Source organism: Hetaerina americana, unplaced genomic scaffold (genome assembly GCF_022747635.1).
Source record: "Hetaerina americana unplaced genomic scaffold, ioHetAmer1.1.p SCAF_3, whole genome shotgun sequence".
Lineage (NCBI taxonomy): Eukaryota > Metazoa > Arthropoda > Insecta > Odonata > Calopterygidae > Hetaerina > Hetaerina americana.
This window is the reverse complement of record NW_027286874.1, coordinates 22,693,469-22,710,516: the sequence shown is the minus strand read 5'-3', so window position 1 is coordinate 22,710,516 and position 17,048 is coordinate 22,693,469. Positions and strand designations below refer to the sequence as shown.

At 41.9% G+C, this 17,048-nt stretch overlaps 1 protein-coding gene and 1 long non-coding RNA gene across 2 annotated transcripts in view; both read left to right on the top strand.

The window, feature by feature from the left end:
* The window catches only part of LOC139690875 (uncharacterized), a 254,759-nt gene extending 250,150 nt beyond the window's left edge, over window positions 1-4,609 (top strand). The window contains exon 3 of the long non-coding RNA XR_011701516.1: window positions 4,557-4,609. This is a non-coding gene — a long non-coding RNA (uncharacterized lncRNA). The remainder of the gene's footprint in view (window positions 1-4,556) is intronic.
* An 84-nt stretch (window positions 4,610-4,693) lies between these two features.
* Window positions 4,694-17,048, top strand: part of LOC139690729 (discoidin domain-containing receptor 2-like) — a 335,984-nt gene continuing 323,629 nt past the window's right edge. The window contains exon 1 of the mRNA XM_071588251.1: window positions 4,694-4,772. The gene's annotated coding sequence lies outside the window, so the exon portion shown is untranslated. The remainder of the gene's footprint in view (window positions 4,773-17,048) is intronic.

Below are 17,048 nucleotides of genomic sequence, written 5' to 3'. Positions count from 1 at the left end.
GAGGAAATGTTCGATGAAGATTGAAAATGATTGTATCCCTGACGGCCAATTATGAAGCAACAAAATGCAATACTAATTTACGCTTTGACCTTTCATATAGCTATTTGCATATTTCTACGCATTTCATAATTTTTTACTGTCGGAAAATCATGTAATTATGCAAGCTTTCTGAATCAATGCCTACCAAATAAACGAAAATCTATTAAATGAATTCACTGAGTTTTCCTTATCAACGAACAATGGCGGGCGCAGTGGGTGTATGTTAAAGCAAATTCATTCACAAAATAAAGGAGACGCTGGAGTATTCCGACGGCTTGAAAACCGGAGGAGATTGGCACGCTAAATGATTTAGGAAAAGGGAACGAAGCTGCACAGACAGAATATATGGATCAAGGAAGAAAGAGATAAAGGTTGGGATGAGAGGGGAGCAGATGACTACGTGAAAGGAAGATAGGAGAGGTGGTTGGAGAGTTAGGATATTTGAGGACGAGATAAAGGGGGCCATTGAGTGTCGAGATGGGTTGTGGCATTAAGTTTTTGAGGGATTGGATAAACTTCTCTCCGAATTTCTGTGTGTGAAAGGAGAGAGAGGAGGAGATGGAAAGAAAGAGAGGGAGGGGGGTGTGCTGGGGTGGTGTACTTTCCGTGATGTGTATGCTCGTCAGTGTGTGTGTGTGTGTGTGTTAGTGTGCGGAGAATGAAGTTATCGTTTGTCTCGTCTGGATTTATGTGGATGCATGTGTGTGTTTGTGTGTGTGAGCGTGTGTCGCGCGTGTGCGGAGGGAGAAAGGGGATTAATTTCAGGGAGATATCTCTCGTGGAAATCGGGAGAAGGGACTTCGTGTCAGTGTGTGTCCCCTGTGCTAATGGATATGCTTTAATAATCAGTACAATTGAGTTGAATAGAGTGGGATGTGATGGTGCGGTTTCCAGAAATGGCTGTTCGTGCAGAAGAAACTCCGGATAAAGGGCAGATAAGCCCACGGTAAAAACAACGAATTTGGCAGATCTGCCTCGCTTACTTCTTCACCATAGTAAAAACAGCTGCAATAAATTGATTCTGGCGTTAAAAAATCGTGGATACCTCTAATCCAAGATGAATATTGAAGTGGAACAATTTGTTATGAATACTAGGTACATCGTATAAACGAGGAGAACTTTTGGGGAACCTTTGGCTCTCTTGGTAACTCGTGGGAACAAATTAAACGTAACATAAAAACTATAATTTAGTCAAGAATATAGAGCATCTTCATGGATAAAATGATAAACGCAGTTAAATATAAAAATATCGTCGCTATATCCGATAAACAAATATTCTACTAATATGTATACTACTAAACTCTCCCTTAAAATAGCGTATGTCGGGTTGAATGTGGATCCGACAAGGTTGCCGGGGCACAAATGAAAAAGTGTTCTAACCGGAAGATTATATAAAGATGTGCCGATGTGCATGTGATAATATACGACGTAATAGGCATTTTAACTAATTGCGATGAACTAAAATGTGAATCGGTCTGCAGTATTCCACCCATCGCAGGCTAATTTGTAAAATAAATCAGATTATTGTAATAAACTTAGTAGCTTATGCAAAATAATAGAGGAGCTTATCTAGGAATCACTCACGGAGTGAAGGTGAAATCACAGATTAAAACTCTTGAATAAATGCTAAGGAGGTCTCTAGAGCAATGCTGTTGAAAATATATGATACCCCTATCGCATTACGGTGGGAGAGCTCATGCCAATGAAATTAGAGAGATTAAGTGTAGAACAGATAGATTTAAGATGGCATTCTTTCCACGAACGATAAGGGATCAGAATTACATTGCCAGACCGCGGTAGGGTCTTATTCTGGTCTAAATTAGTCTGGTGTGTATTCACCCCCTGCCACACTCCCTAGCGGTGGCTTGCAGGGTAAAAAATATCTAAAATCAGCCAAACGCAATTAATGCAAACGGTAAGCTGAATTTCTACTCGGAATATAACACCGAAAGAATAGTAAGAGAAAAACACATTCGGGAAAACTAAGCGGGAGAAAAAATTGAAGAAATGAAAGAAGGAAGAAGAATGAGACAAGAAAGGGAGTTGAAAGCTGGCACGACATTACATTGGGACACACAAACGAGAGAATGGCACTAATGGAATTCATGGGGGGTGAAGGTGAAAGGTAAGAGAAAGCAAAAAGAAATAGAGGGAGAGAACAACCAGAAATATAAGAAGAGCGGAGGTGAGTCAGAAGGTGCAGGGAAAAACAATTAAGGAAGAGAGAGAAAGAACTCGACTGTTTTGGGGGAAGGGAGGCGGACGGGGCAGCGCCCGACATGAAAATGGAGATGGATTGATGGGTGGCGGGCTGGTGAGGCGGACGGTGTTGTGCGAAGGGAGGATGGCTGCTGAGGGAGAGAGAGGAGGACGGCGAGCGGGAGGGTTTTGGTGGAGGGGCGGGAAGGCCGTCTCGCCTCGAATCCTCGGCTCAAATGCGTAATTGCGGCTCCGCGGCCAATTCGTCGTCCCACCTCACCCCAAATGTCACTCCCCCCTCTTCCCATCCCCCTTCCCCCCTGCCAACCCACCCGCTCCTCCTCTGGTTCGTCCCCCACCTAACCTCCCTCTCTTTCCCTTCCCCCTCTCATAAGCCGGCGACTCCCTTTGTGTACCCGCTCCACGACGAGCTGTTGTTCCTATTAAATTTTTTCCTCGACTTCTTTTCCGACGAGAGTTGGCCTCGTTCCCTCACGCCGACATGGCGGCACCGCAATCTCACGAGTGGGACGACAGACCGTGCCATTCGCCGCACGGAGGGCCCTTCCGTCCCAATGGAACCAACCCCACCGCCCTAATCTGCTTGCTTCTCCGGGCCTCCTTTCTTTGAATCGTTTTACGCTTCACGTTGTTCATCGCGAGAAGGTCGTGAGGTCAATGTAGAGCAGGCTTTTTATGAATCTCAATTCATCGGGATACACGGGCATGAACTCTCTTGAATTTACGCCAGCCAATTGGTTGACACCTCTACAATCCTATCTTTTAACAATCTCAGTACGGACAATTTTGGCATTACAAACTAACCCACTTGAACTATCTAAAATATCAGATTATCTATAAAACAAAAATGATATGTCGTTAGAATATGCCTTCCGTGTGGCTAGTGGATAATTACGTAAATGCCTGACTCTTAAAAGGCATTCCTGCTTACTTTATCTGCGTAAAAAGTCATGTATAAAAAATCTAGGTAATTCAATGCCAATATTTGAATGCGAAAAGTGATTGATTTTCAACTCTTCTCAACTCGTATGACCACCTTAATACGTAGTCTGACAGGACTCCCGCCAAGCATGGCTCCAAGCTGCATACTTTTACCTTGCCTTTCCTTCTTATATTTTTGTTGCAAACATATCCAATGTATTTAAAGGTGCGCCTAATCCAGGTGACTCTTATTTTACAAACCGTTCTCGATAATTCCTTTTTCTCCTTCATCCTATAATTTTTCATATCTCAATTCATCTATCAACACTTCCAGCCCCAGATTTCGAAGGCCCGTAAAATCTTTTTTGGTCTACTGTTCTAATGGTCTACGCTATTTTAAACCAAAGAGTCCCACACTCCACTAGAATGGTTTCACGTAAATCTTCCTTGATTGTAAAATTATCTCACTTGAGCATCATATTTGCTTCTTCGTGGTAAACGCCTCGTAAGAATGTGCTGATCCCCGCTTGTTACCCGTTAAATTCCTTTCATCCCGTGCAATTCCACTTCCTCGGTAAATTTTTGATTCCATTTATATCTCTCCGACTTAAATATTTTTTCTTAAATAAATAAGAAATAACTCAATTTTAATCTGGAATATTTAGAGGTTTTACTTCACTTTTTTGCGTAAACCCATCAGAATTCTAAGATTTTTAAGCATTTTCCTTTTGTAATAAAGATATTTTGAATAAGTTGTCACAAAGAGGATTATTAAATTTCCTCTCAACGTGAAGACATTTTATGGGCCTATTTTACACTAGCTGAAATTTTAAATTAACTTGGTTCATGTCTACCACTTCGATACCTCTCAGCGTATTCATACCTCATATTTATCAAAATAATTACACAATTAGTCAGAACTCACCACCCAAGTGTCCTCAACGAACGTGTTTCGTAGCACAGGGATGCTAATTCGAGTAAGTGGCCGGGGAGGAGCCGCACACCTGCGGCCGGGACGAAAAGGAAGATGAACACAAATCTCACAATGAGGCACACACAAGAGGGATGGAGGTGGAGTGAAGGAAGGAGTACAATGAGTCAAGGAGGGTGTGTTGGCGTGTGATACGAAACCGCGGTATTCCCACCACCCCATTCCCAATAAACATATCTCCCCACGAGCCCCGGAAAAGGCGTGCCCCTCTAATTCACGCAAGTGGCCTTTTGTATGGGTGACTGTCGCTGTGGCTCGAGGCCCACCTGAGACGCCCAATTGTTTCCATCCGCTTCCCAGCTCTCACCCCTCACCGCCTCCGCGGGAGACGGTGACATTCCCCCGGGTCTCGCACTCACCTCCCCCGCTCTTCTCTTCGCCGCAGGACGCGGGGATTCGGGTGTGCCTGCCGCCGTGCCGCTGCCGGGTCCAGTGAAAGGCGATTTCTCTGTGATCTCCTGCATCCTGTGTGAGATCGAGGCAGCAGAAGAGGGAGGAAGCGTCGGCGCTCCCGTCAGCGCCGACGGCTGGCGGCCGGGGAGGACAACTGGCAGCGGCGACAAGAGGACCGACCCGACCAACACCTCAGGCTCCTTCCAAGGTAAAGACATGTCTCCCTCATTCCCTCGTGGCTGTTGGAATACGACGATATTTAAATGATACCGAAAACAAGCCTCTACCCCCCTCGATATTTATTGTCCCAGTCATTGATTCTCTTTTAATCACCACCTTCGTACGTTCGTTTCACACTGGATAACCGCGTCCCTTTACTGACTGGAAACGCTTAGTTAATTCCGTAATACCTGTATCTGTCTTCATATGAGTTGAAATATAAATGGATTTGACGTGAATGCCAACTCGAACACAATAAAAGAACCGAATATATCAGTAAATATATCGCGCTGAAAATGTATGTAATAAATGGATGAAGGAGATGTTAGATCTTCCCATTTAACGGAAATCATTATATCTTAAAAACTATGCTCAGCATTCCTTCATTGTTGAACACTTTTATTTAATAAATTCGAATTATTCGCCTGTAATATAGTGGTTTAAATGCATATTTATGTAGGGTAAAATTTAATGCTCGTCAAAGTTATAAAATATTTAATGTTTTCCCTGTTTCACGAGGATAATGATCTCCGAAGTAATTTTTGAAAGGAGGGAGGAAGATGAGGCTTTAATAAACCAATTTACACCAATTAGCGCTTACATTTTTATTGTGTGAACTCATACGCTCTTCATACTCGGTTTCATCATACAAACCTAGACTAAGTTTTTTGGGTACTTTGGTGTACATTCTATTCCCTAAAGGCATACCTATTTTGAGGTTAATGAAAAGTAACATAATTTTATTCTTTGTTGTTAATATGGTATAAAACAATCTTTCAAGCTACCAAAATTCCGCGAATGACAGATTGTCGTAAGTATTCCCTTTTAAAGATACTTAAAAAAAAATTCATGCCTAACACTTACCTCCTCCTCGGTTCAGGCAAACGTAATGTGCTTTGAATTATTCACTTCCGAATTGAATCTGGATATCTTTGACTGGAGCGGTTATTTGATTCACATTGAATAATATATAATATTGTATAATACGAGTATATTTACATTTGGTGCGGATTAAGGCCTGCGTGCTATGTTAATACACCACCTTAATTATATATGTAGTAAATTTATTGAATTTAAGATATCCCTTAAACATCCTATCCTTGTAATTTTATAAAGTGCGTGTGACAAAACGGTTGGTGTGAATAAATGTCTGGACAAAGAGTGAGTTCCTTGAAAAAATTTATGAAACCCCAATTACGAATGCCAGTGAGCAGATTAGGACAATTCTAGATGTTATCGTAATTGAAGCTATCAAAATTTTGAATGATGCATGTTTATTTTCAAAATCCTACTTTGGTTGAATACACGTAATTCAAACACAACTGTTAATATGTATTTAAGGAGTTGAAGAGTCTGTTTATATTAACCAACACATGTACTACGTTTTTGCCAACTGCTGGAAATTTATATCGATCTCCATAGAGAGACAATAACACTGATTCAGCTACATCATCCGTCGATTTTAAATGACTTTTACATTAACATTGCTGCTCATTGTTATGGAGTGAGTAAATACATTCTTGAAACAGAGAGTTCGAAAATTCCTTTCGTTTCCTGAAAGCTACCATCGGGTGTGCTTTTCCGAAGCCCGGTCGACTCGTGGGAGCTAAAATGAGATCCCCTCCGTACCGCCGAGATTCAGGTGCGCTTCACTCTAGTGTTAAGTCGCCATCGGATTCCCCCAATTTGCGTCAACGCGCCACCAACTGCGCTCCACCGTGAGATAGACGAGACCACAATCAGGTGGTACCGCCGCGCCGTCGACCGATCCCCGCCCGCCGGAAAGACCCCGAGGCCAAGGCGGGCTGGCTTCATTCCTGTTGGATGGAAGAAGGCGGTGTGCACACACCCACCCATCGGCCGGCCGTGTCCAAACCGATAGCGTTGATGGCCGGCCGATGTGTATCGGGATGATACCCGTATTACGGCGTGCATGGGAGGTGGAAGAGTGTCCGTCAAAGGGAAAGGGATATGCATGAGAAAGGCTGTCAGGTCGAGGAGGCGAGGTGGGCGGGCCAGAGGGCGGACGGGTAGGATGTTGGCTGGAGGGGTCTGGAGGTTGGGGGGGGGTGCAGGAGGCATTTTTATGGACAACGGGAGAGGCTAGGATGGGCATGGGCGGAGGCTGCCCGTTTACTGCTGGAAACTTGATACGTATCTCGCTCCCGATATAGAGTGGTGTTGATTGCACCGGAATGGGACGGAATTTCATTGAAATGGGCAGCTTTGATAACAAAGTGGGTGGATAGAAGTCTATCAGAGACTGAGGGGTGTTCTCGACAAATTATTCTGAGGAGTATGGAATTTAGAATACTTTATTCTGCTTAAGGGCAAGTATAATATAATAATTATCAACGATAAAATAAAAATACATCGTGTGGTAACAGAGGTATGATGTCAGTAAACCTTTGTAAAATGGTAACTACCAAGAATGGTTTAAAACTGTTCCGGTCGATTGTTGATGAGCTATTTTAAATAAGACGAATGAGAGAAGAAGTTGGTAAAATTACTATTGTTAGAGCGATACAAAATTGCATTCAATCAATTTTCAATTGAAATAAGGTTTATTGTTCTCCTCAAACTCTAAAGTAAAATGTATAAAAACGTAACAATAACAAAACAGTAACGAGGATGATGCCCTGGTATATGACAGTCTCCTCCCCAGGGCCAAATAGTATACAGCCACATTAGATAGCAACCGTAGAGAAGTCCAAGGAAATTAAATTCACCCTAGGCACGAAGTGATTGAAAATATGTGCAGTGAAAAATTCAGTGTTATTGAGAAATTGATCAACGTAAAGGGTGATATCGCAGCGTTTACTGATATCAGTCATCTATACATTAGCCTGCCGCAGTAAGTAATTGACATAAATATTTTATAAAAGAACGATGAGCGGTATTCGACAAAAAATGGAAAATGTCTAGCGTTTCCGTGTAAAAATTTCCAGTCGATCGAATGATAATTACTGGAAAGGGAAACTTAAAAAAAACTCAATCCGAGGTACACTTTTCAATTCATTTTGACAAAAATATGGGTATGGCGAATCAAAACGCGCGTGAGAGCAAGCTGAGCTTATGTGGAAATATTTTTTTTAATGCATCGCAACACAGCACCGATGCTAATCCACTTTCATGCTCGAAAGTTCGAACGGGATCACGAAACATCGCACCCCATTCGTACAAAACGGGAACCTCATGATAAGCATCGGAGTTGTTTAGGTCCCTCAAAAATAAAAAAAATGAAATAAACTCATGCACAAAAAGCGTTTTAAATGCCTGACATCCAGTCCATTCGTAGTGTTTCTCGCCGTTGTCGGCCGTTTAATCTCACTTATTTCGCTCGATTTCACGCACACCGCCTCACCAACAAGACCCGCCCCGTGGTTTCAAACGAGATCGAAGGGTGATAGATACAGAGGTTCGGTCGGGGGCGACGGGTCACCATTCTACCGATGGCGGAGCGAGCAAAATAAAATAATGGGAGGAGGATAAAAAAATTAGCACAAATAAAAAACACCCGCTCTCCACCGTGTAACTAACTAGTCCGAATTCACAGTATGCCAGCCGATTCCTCCCCAACGTCCACTTATCCGCAATTTTCCCACTCGGAATGCTCCCCAGCCACGCAGTGGGAAAAAATAGCATGCAAAAAAATCCCCATCCGCGGAATAAACTCTGTCGCCTCGACCCTTTTGCCACACCTATTTCGCACACTACTCCTTTTAACCACCCAAAACACCTGAGCACTGGTTGTGCAATGCTATATATAATAAGAATGAATGATGTCGAGTGAAAAAGAGTGAAATATTTTTTGGGTAAAAGAATAAAGTTTTGAAATCCGACCGTCAGGGTTCAGTTGGAGAGGGACAGAAAGGGGGAAGATGATGATGGGAGGTGGGAGACTATTCCGGGTTGGAACTGCTGCCGAAATAATCGCATCATTCCACAGAGAGCCAGCGTGGCGTGAATCTCTTTGAAATGAGGACACCCCCTCCTGTCTCTGGTCTCCATGGAGAGCGCACAGGGTATGAGAAAGAGAGAGAAAAGACGGGAGGAGAGAGAGGAAAGAAAGGATTCGGAGGGAGGGTGTGGAAATGTAATGGAGGGGGTGAGAGCTTTGGGAAAGAAAGGACGTGAGGAAGAGGTGAAAGGTGAGATGGAGGAAAGTAAAGGAAAAATTAAAGGTGCGAAATGACATCGAGAGGGAGAAAAAAAGGGGTTTCATGGTGTCCGTCAAATAGACGTGTAATGAAGGAAAAAAATGATCGCTACATTTTAGGGCATCATAAACCAAAACATCTCTCAGGACCTTTTGTAATCCAGAAGAGAGGTTATGAAATAAAAATCCTTTAAAACAGGTTAGTTGGAAGAGCATTCAGGCTCTTTCGTATGTAATTCAAGTCACCGATAACCTTTACCCAGCACTTGGTGTAACCTTGGTTATGTATCCGAAGCATAACTCCAATCTACAACAAATTAGCATTTCTTATTGGGGTATTATTCTCCTACAAGATAAACCATATGTTTAGGAACACAGATAATTGGAAATTACAAAGGAATCAATACTGGTCAGAATACTTACAGTCCGAAATCACAGTTAATGTTCATCATTACAGTTGTTTTCCCAATTACTTGCTATATTTTTAACGTCCATTTTGTATAAGAAGGACCTTTTACTTTTTGCTTACATAACTCCTTGTAAATCGAAACGTTTCACTGGGCTCGAAGACAATCAATGAACTCAAGCCTATATCAAACCAAATATTTCTTGGGGTTTTTTCAATTAACTTGATACGTAGAGCATAGGGGTTAGCAAACCTGCTTGGTAACATTAAAAAAATTGAAACATAAAGGAGAGAAAGTATATAAAGTAAGAGGTGACCGGCGCGTAATGGCAGGAATACATGAAGTCAGAAATTAAAGGGAATGCAAAGGTGGTCCGAGGTGTGCCTTTGTGTGTGTGTGTGGTTGACCGGTTCGAAAGGAAGATGGCTCAAGAGTGTTCGATCGGAGGTCAGTGGGAATGAGAAACGACACCCTGAAGGTTGACAGGGCAGGAGGGGCAGGGAAAAGGGAGACGGTTGAGGGGGCGCTCAGTCAGATTGTGATGTTGAGGAAGATATTCGTCTGTCAAAGGGACTAGCGCTTGAGGCGGCGTGGGGATGGAGACGTGAGAGAAAAATGTATGCGGTGCGACGGCGGGAGTTAGGGGGCCACATGCAGGAAAAATCGCCCGTGGAGCGGAAGGGGGGGGGAATCAGCTCTTTTTCGCCTGGGGGGGGGGGAAGGGGGAGTGTGGTGGTGAATCTAGAGTCGCCCAACCTGTATATATGTGAGTGCTGGCACGCTAGGTGTTTGTGCATGTCGCTGTGGTGGCCGATCGAGTGTTATATATGTGTGAGCGCTACCAAGCGCGTGGAAAATGAGGAGAGCGGCAGGGGCGGGGGTGCGAAGCGGGGAACCGATTGTGCCACTCTCTCTCTCTCTCTCTCTTCAAAGCGGAAACTGGGCTGCGAAAGAAGAATTTTCGCCTTTCTCCTTCCCCTTCCTTGCTTCCATTTGCCACCAAAAATAATAACCATTTGCAAGGCTAATGACGCCTGACACTCAAACGAAAATCCAAACTGGAAAAAAAAGCTTTCGACTGATTTGGTTAACGAACAAAAGTCAAATATACCTGGACGTGCCCAATGAAGGGATCGTTTATGCAGAAAAATCTCAACCGTGCGCAGCTGAGAGATATTCAATTGCTTATTTTTACAGTTGTTATACTTGCGCCTACATTAGATGAAAACATACAACACTCGTTTCATAAACGACAGCGATTTCGTAGAATCATTTCAGTGTGTCCTGTCTGAATGGCAATTCGAGTAATAAAGTTTTGAATAATAAACGTTTAATATTGAAAAGGCAATTAACGTGTACAATCATCAGTCATATTCACAAGAAATTTTGAATAAAAAAGGAATGCCAACGAAGAATAGCAACAAAAGCAGGCTCATCAACAGTTTGTGACTGCTGAATCCTTATATTGAAATCGACGATAACAGATAATGTATTCCTAAATATCATATCAAAACTCATAATTGTAAGAGAACTAAACCTCAGTCGCAAATTAATAAATAAAACACGTATGGAAAATAATGTAAAGTGTCGAATGAAATATATTACTGACACACAGTGGCGACGACAAAGAAACTACGATAGAAGTGTATTGCTCCGTCTTCAGTAATTTTAAACTACCTGTAATATTTTGGTAAAACTTACCACCTTGAGAACCTGTCTAGACGAATTTGAGGAAGTGTGTTCATCAATATGAATATACAGATAACAAGTTTCATAACACCTTTTATGGAACAAGGAACACGCTGTATTCGTTCACTGAATTGCATTTAGGTACGACTAGTTTAAACCCCTCAGAATCATCAACATCTACCTCATCATAAACTAGTCTTATCTTAATAAAATACAAAGAACCAATGTAGTGTTCCTCATTCCATGAACATGAACTTTCTCATAGTTGAGCCTGAAACCATCCCATTCGTAATTACCTTTCATAGGCCCTGGGTTGCGATGCATTTAAATTCTCGCTCTTATTTTTTCAGTTAATTTAGTTAATAAATGTTTTAACCATTCCTATTTTCCTGGTCTTTTTAAAATCCACGGATAATAAGAATAATAATAATCGGCTTTATTCGGGCGAGATTGAGACTGTAGCGGTTCCTTCCATGTAACGGATAGTATATAATGTACCTACAGTCCGTCAGTTCTGAATTAGAAAGCGTGGTACACTCGAGAATCATTTTCCCAGGTGCTCTTTCGTTATTTTTAATTATATGTATTTATGGTACACAGTAGATGAATAGGCATTGTCAATAACATCAGAGAATTTAGGATTTAAAATCATTTTCAAATTAATTTACCTTAAACTATATTTGCACAAATTTTACTTTATGAAATTTAAAATGAGATATGATAACACTTAAATGATTTATGTCATGCATAGAGATCAATAGAAAGTAAGAGAGGTATAGATAATTATAAACATAATATCCTTTACAATGACTTTCTCAGCTTTTTATGAAATTTAGTTACCCGTTTAGTATACGAAGCTTCTTCTCCTTAACATGGATAAACTGAGACGTAGTCGTCGCTATTATACAAAAAGGACAACATTTGTTGTATGACCAGATTGGAAGACCGTTGTTTCCTGAACTTGAGCGGCTTCTTCCTATTTTAAAGGGAACGATAACCAAGGGGTAAATTTTCTGCACCCCAAACACTAGTCCAGAATAAACGAAAAAGTTGACTTTCAAGTGCAACCGAAGGGCCACGAGAGAAACCTGACACGATAAAATGAAACGTGGCGTGGTGAGAAGGACGCTGAAAGGAGACTTGGTTAGCCGGGGTGCGTGGCCGCGAGCTTACGCACGAACGTATACAATGGGCGAGCTCTGGTGGGGATTGTGGAGAGAAGCCATTGAAGGGTATATTGAAAGTGTTTCGACCCAGGGACGCCCCTCGCCTCTCAAAACTTGCCCTCATTCGTACGCTCACAACGACCTCACGCCGGAAGGGGACGGTGACACCGTGTACAAGGGAATCGTAAAGAAGACTTGGAACAGAAGGTGCCATACTAACGGAATAGAGAAAAGGAAAGAAGCGGAGCGTGGGTGGGTTCACCATTTTATCAATGAAACATACGAGAACGATGCAAATGAACACGTCTCTAGATAATTGTTTAGGAGATACTGATGACTCAGGGTATTTGCACCTTATGTGTGCCCAAAAATTTCAAGCAGCGGAACGAGTTATCATCAATAACGTTATATTCGTCGCCACTTTAGGAAAACCTTGATTCAGGAATGCAAATGATAAATGCACCCTATAGAAACAATTTCATAATATACGTAGGCTTATTACACCGAACAAAAATAATTGCTTGTGATTATAACCTCCATGAAACAGAAACAATTTCATAATATATGTAGGCTTAGTACACCGAACAAAAATAATTGCTTGTGATTATGACCTCCATGAAGTACCTTCAGCTTAGAATGTTTTGCGAAAGTAAAGAAAGCTTGTGATAAACGGTGTGCTATTTGACAAGATCTGTGAATATAGAACAAATAGAAATATAATTTGTGACCTCCTATTAACTCAGTTAATAATTTTGAAGTGCCATTTCTAAATCTTAATCGGGAGTTAATTTCAAGTAGCGCTTCAATACTAATCGAGCAAGAGAATCTTAAGCACAAACTGATAATTGTGTCATCAGATGATAAAATACCGCAGGCTGTCAAAATCACCGAGCCAACCGGGCCCATAAAACCAAAATGGCTTAGTGAAGTATTTGAATATAGAAAAGCTGAGTGACATTGAAATTTTCAGTTACGGTTATCCAAGATACTTGCATTACATTATATAAATAAAATTTTCCTTAGAAATACACCACCAAATTCAATGTTAGGCATCGAAACCAGACTTCAATTAAGATAATAATTTTGTTGATCTTCATGCGATTATGGAATGACTTTAATGCATGCAAAAACTAAAACTAGACCGGAAAGAGTGAATTTGAGACTTGGGAGATCCTTATTGCCGAGTTCCCAAAGAAAGTAATGGTGGAGGGGTGACTGGCGGTCGGTGGGACGACACTTCGTGCATCGTCCCGCTTGAATTACCGTCCTTTAACAGATCAGATATGAGAGCCCCAAGGGTAGATGGCACGTGGGCGCGACTCGCACTCACGTATCGAAGCCACTACCTTAAGAGGTGAAAGCAGAAACAATAAGACCTGGCGACTCTGGCCGAAAGTCTGGGGTAATTCCGGTGAAAAAGCATTATCCATGTTCAAAGAGCTGTGATGTCGCTTTAGCCATGAGTCGCAATAATTCTGCAAGATCAAAATCGGTAATAAAATAAAAGCAGGAAAAATTCAGCATTAGCGGTGCTCTGCTAAGGATGATGCCTATGTAAATTGATAACGAAGTTTCCGTGCGTTTGCTTCAGGGCCATCTAGCAGCTGCAGATTTGATATTATGGCCGTTTGAATAATTTAAAATGCAGAAATGAATCCTTTAAAGGCCGTATGCGAGCATTATCCTTGCCCAATAAAATTAAGAGTCGCAAGGATAGACAATCAAATTATATGACCAGGCAATACGAGCAGTGTAGAAAAAAACCATCTCCTCTAAAATGAAATTCACTTCTGACTTTCCCCGGCGATTTCATCAGTCGGTCGTGGGAGAGAACGGGTGACGGGTGAAGAACACGGCTTCCTAAATTACTGTGGACAAGGGTAAGGGAAACTAGGGATTTTTAAAACCCTACAACTCTAGTTTTCATTTAAACATCAATCATATTAAGTTGAAAGTAATTTTAAATCCTGCAGTAAAACAAGAACAACAATCAACCTCCATAAATATTTTCAAATAATTTTTTCATGCTTCAATTGAGAATATTTTTAAAAAGAAACAAGGCTTCTGGTACGCTACCAAATTTTCCTTAGAAATGGGTAGTACAGTGGCAGGCGAACTCCACTTTGTGAATCCAATCAACTTGGGAGAGAAAATACTGCTTTGAGATTAATAAAATAAAAAAGCAATAATTGTATCCGATGATATTCATCGGAGCTTTGGAAAGTGCGGGAAGGGGATGTGTAGGAGAGTAGAACAAGCAAGATGTGCGCAGGGTGCAAGATGTCGCCTAAGGATTCGGAGAAGTAATCGACCAGGTGGGACGCGGGAATAGTGGCAAGAGAGGGAAATGAGAAATAAAATAATGAGGAAAAGGGAGGAAAAGGAGGAATAGGAGGAAATGGAGATCCAGGAAAGAATCAGAAAAGGAGAGAAAAGGGAAAAACAACAGAGTGGAATGGGTGAAATGGGATGAAGTTGGTTTAAATTTGGAGGAAAGACTTTTGGAAGGCAATACAAAGGAGAATGCTCTGGGCATTGGAAGAAGTTATAAACATATTAATTGAGATTAAAGAGTCCACGTTTATAAGAAAATGTACAGTTTCTCCTAGAATAAACGTCCAGTTGGAGCCTGCCGTAGGGCGACGTCAAAGAAAGTTTGATGAACTCCCCGGCCAAATTATTTCTAGCAATAAGACCGTGGAAATAAAATGGTAATAGAGAAATGGAAAGGCTATATAAAAGAGGGGAGTCTTGATTGATGTAGCCAGCAACAGTTCTGGCCAATAAAGAAACAACAATCATCAAAGGTTGGTTTGATAGGTGAGGATAGAGTTCAGCTAGTTCTAAGTCAAATGGTGTGCGAATTTCACACATCAGATTACAGGGCTGGCTCCTTTCCCTGTGATACCTATGGTTTCCCGAGAAAATTTGCTGCCCGAAAAAAACGCACAACTTAATTGAAGCTGAGGGTACCCTGAGGGGTTCCTGAGAATCGAACCCGAGCCCTCGGGTCAGTAGTCCAACGCTCTTCTCGTTGGAATAGCATGTCTCGGATCTCTCATCTCTCTCGAAGCTCATGTGTTTACATAATTATCCGGTTAAACTGCACCAATGCATTCAAGTTGGATCACAGATCGAACCAAAAATCAACTCAATCAATTGTGTAATCACTATTGGTATCAAACTAATCGGTATCAAAAATTGCGTTATTACTACTACATAATTACTTCATCAAAATGAAGTGGTCACATGTAGCTCCCGCTTTGCCGAATGCAATTGTTTTAAAATTTATTTGCCATTTCGAATAAAACCTAAATCATTTCATCCTATCCATCATCATCAGGAATTTTATGTTTGCTATGATATCGTCAACTCTGTAGTGAAATTGTCAATGTGTCTACAATATTTTTCTAATAGTATGCATGATATATATTTTCTCACGCAAACCTACATGAGGATTCACTTTTCAATGTGTCTACAATATTTTTCTAATAGTATGTATGGTATATATTTTCTCACGCAAACCTACATGAGGATTCACTTTAGGTAAAGAAATCTTTTATAAGTCCTAAAATCTGCAAAGTTTATCTAAGACAGTTAATTGATAGGACTTCAGCAGATGATGGTGATCAATCGCAAAGAGAGAGGGAGGGGGGAAATGAGGGATATCGGTAGATGAGAAGAACGAAAAAAAACAAGGAAGGCATCGGTTTAAAAGGGGAGGGTTGTATACGTACCTGGGGTGTATTAGTGGAGAAGGCATGAGAGGGGACGGAGTTATTGTGAAGAAGAGGGCGGAGGGGAGAGAAACGAGGAAGGGGAGAAAGAATACTGGAGGCACTGCCGAAGTCAGCGAAAAGATATCGCGCGCGAGCGAGAGGGGAGTGACCTCCCTCCTCATCCCCCTGCCCCTCGCCCCCTTACGTCTTCTCACACCCCCACAATCAACTACCCTCCCTCACCCACCCGCTATTCCTGGGTGCAGTACCTCTGTTCCCTTCGGCGGCCGCCCCCTCGCTATCCCTTAACTCCCTGATAACCCACGTGACATGGGCGGTGAAGCGGAGCAAAAGGGAGGAAAAGAATTAAAACGGGACGCGAGAAGAGTAACAAGAAAGGGGAGAAAAGGGGGGTTTGGTAGGGGACGGGGGAGATGGTATATGTGCGCAAGGAATGGTGGGGCTAAGAAAGGCGGAAAGGGTGGGCTGTCGGAGAGCGGGTGCCGGGTTGGGTGCAGAAGGGAGGAGAATGGCAAGAAGGGGAGGGAAAGAGGGAGGCAGAAAAGAGGAAAGGATTATGGACGAGGGAAGTAAGGAGATGTACAACCGGAATGGTGAGTGGGGGAGGGAGGTCATGAAGAGATTGAAATGGGAAACGGGAAAATCGTTTTCCTCTCCCCCTTGTCCGTCCCCGAGTTCCAAGAGGAAATAAAAGAGGGAAAATGAGGGAGGAGGAAGGAATGGTACTAGGAGAAGGACTGAGACTTGGCAGCTTGTCAATTGCGATCACGTGGAAAGACATGCGTCAACTTTATTCACTTAGTTTAGTCCATCCCAATAGTTATCAACATAATGTCCGGCTTCTAACTCAACAAATACCTAGCACTTTGGACATTAGTGAAGGAAAGGTTTGTTTCAATAAAATTGGCTTAAAATATTAATATAAGTTGAATTTTACGACATATTACTGGCGTCAGAGCAAAGTGCTACGTGGAAAACTAAATATTAGAAGAATTACAAAGGTGAAACGACCTCTTAGATAAAAACACGCTTAATATCAGGACCATATCATATCACTTAAAGACACTATCAGATCGGAATATATTCACACCAGATTACAATTAA